This window comes from Colobus angolensis, unplaced genomic scaffold (assembly GCF_000951035.1).
Source record: "Colobus angolensis palliatus isolate OR3802 unplaced genomic scaffold, Cang.pa_1.0 Scaffold19, whole genome shotgun sequence".
NCBI lineage: Eukaryota > Metazoa > Chordata > Mammalia > Primates > Cercopithecidae > Colobus > Colobus angolensis.
Genome location: NW_012115043.1, coordinates 7,083,660 through 7,085,997, shown reverse-complemented (window position 1 = coordinate 7,085,997; position 2,338 = coordinate 7,083,660). Strand labels below are relative to the sequence as shown.

The 2,338-nt window shown below is 42.6% G+C and overlaps 1 protein-coding gene across 1 annotated transcript in view; it reads left to right on the top strand.

Moving 5' to 3' along the window:
* TRIP4 (thyroid hormone receptor interactor 4) overlaps positions 1-2,338 on the top strand; it is an 84,293-nt gene that overhangs the window by 44,842 nt on the left and 37,113 nt on the right. The window lies entirely within an intron of this gene.

Here is a 2,338-nt window from a genome sequence, read left to right as displayed (position 1 = left end):
CTTGGTGAAACCCCTTATTTACTAAAAATATAAAAATTAGCCAGGCATAGTGGTGCATGCCTGTAATCCCAGCTACTCGGGAGGCTGAGGCAGGAGAATTTCTTGAACCCGGGAGGTGGAGGTTGCAGTGAGCCAAGATTGCGCCATTGCACTCCAGCCTGGGCGACAGAGCAAGACTCCATCTGAAAAAAAAAAATTATAATCCCTTATTTTTTTACGGTACCTCCATTTCTTTTCTTTTCTTTTTTTTTTTTAGACAGGATATCGCTCTGTTGCCCAGGCTGGAGTACAGTGGCATGATCTCGGCTTGCTGCAACTTCTACCTTCCAGGTTCAAGCATTCTCCTGCCTCATCCTCTCGAGTAGCTGGGATTACAGACGTGCACCACCACGCCCGGCTAATTTTTGTATTTTTAGTAGAGATGGGGTTTTGCCCTGTTGGCCAGGCTAGTCTCAAACACCTGACCTCAAGTGATCCACCTGCCTCCACCTCCTAAAGTGTTGGGATTACAGGCATGAGCCACCGTGCTCAGCCTTTACTGTACCTTTTCTATGTCTAGATGTATTTACATATATACATAGTTACCACTGTGTTCCAGTTGCCTACAGTATTCTGTACAGTAACATGCTGTACAAGTTTGTAACTTAAGAACAGGAGGCTGCTGGCACGGCACGGTGGCTCACGCCTATAATCCCAGCACTTTGGGAGGCCAAGGTGGGTAGATTACCTGAGTTCAGGAGTTCAAGACCATCCTAGCCAACATGGCGAAACCCTATTTCTGCTAAAAATACAAAAATTAGCTGGGCGTGGTGGCGTGTGCCTGTAATTCTAGCTACTGGGGAGGCTGAGGCAGGAGAATTGCTTGAACCCAAGAGGTGGAGGCTGCAGTGAGCCAAGATTGTCTGGGTGACAGTGAGACTCACTCTCAAAAAAAAAAAAAAAAAAAGAGAGCAAGAGGCTATACCATAGCCTAGGTGTGTAGTAGGTTATACCATCTAGGTTTGTGTAAGTTCAGCCAATGAAATTGCCTAAAGACAGATTTCTTAGGACATATCCCCATTGTTAAGCAAGATATGACTATAGATTAGGCCAGTATTATTATAGTCTTTGACAAATGAGGATACTGAAGCAGGCAAAGGTAAAATAGATTGCCCTGAAATATGAAGCTAGTTAATGACAGAGATGGAACTAGAGTTCTGGTTTTCAGAGTGCTCTTTCCTCTCTACTGTTCAGGCTTCAGACATTTCTCTACTTTCCTTAAAGACAAATGATAATCAGCATTTAGGCATAATAATTTCTACTTTGGTAGTTTCACTATTAGATGCCATTTCTCTATTTTGTTAAGGGGAGATACACCTTATCTCCCCTCTTGAAGGTCAGGTTTTCTTGCTTTGGCTCCTAATTGTTTCATAGTTCATGTCTGTAAATGCCATTAGAACAAGTGCATGGGAATCCGCTTCTGCTCCAGGATGATCAAACCCTTAGATGTCTGTTCTTCTCATAGAGTTTTCTGCAATTTAGGTGTCTTGCTTCTCCAAAGTAGAAAACTAAACAACTTGCCTTCTGCTAAGGGAATCAGAGTGTTTACATTTCTCTCATCCTATTTGGATCTGTTATTTAAATTTTCTCACAGAAGTGAACAGAATGAGCAGCATCTAGTGCACAGTCACTTTATTTTATTCCCATAGAAATAAAGGAGGTGGATTTGCCACATTTGTGGGATGATTTTCCCAGTAATTCTTCAGGTTATTTGGCCTAGAGGGAAGATATACATTGGTCCATTTCCAATATCGTGCACCTACTATGTGCCTGGCACTCTTCCAATTTATCTATTTTGGGAAACCAAGGATATGAAAAATTCATAACACCATTTTCCATTATAAGAATGGGATAAGAGGGACATATTATCAAGGTACTTTATTTAATTTGGTGGGAGGGGAAAGAGAAACATCTTTTTGTAACCTTTGGAAAGTAGCAATTCGCAATTAAGTTCTCCTGAATGCATTCTGTTATTCTCCTTACAGGTTCTTTCAAACTATTTCACAAGTTGTTTAATAATCCACAAAGAAAACCCTGAATACAATTTAAAAATGCAAATGGGGCCGGGCATGGTGGCTCACGCCTGTAATCCCAGCACTTTGGGAGGCTAAGGCAGGCAGATCACGAGGTCAAGACATCGAGACCATCCTGACCAACATAGTGAAATCCCGTCTCTACTGAAAATACAAAAATTAGCTGGGCATGGTGGCGGGTGCCTATAGTCCCAGCTAGTCAGGAGGCTGAGGCAGGAGAATCACTTGAACCCGGGAGGCAGAGGTTGCAGTGAGCCGAAGTCGCG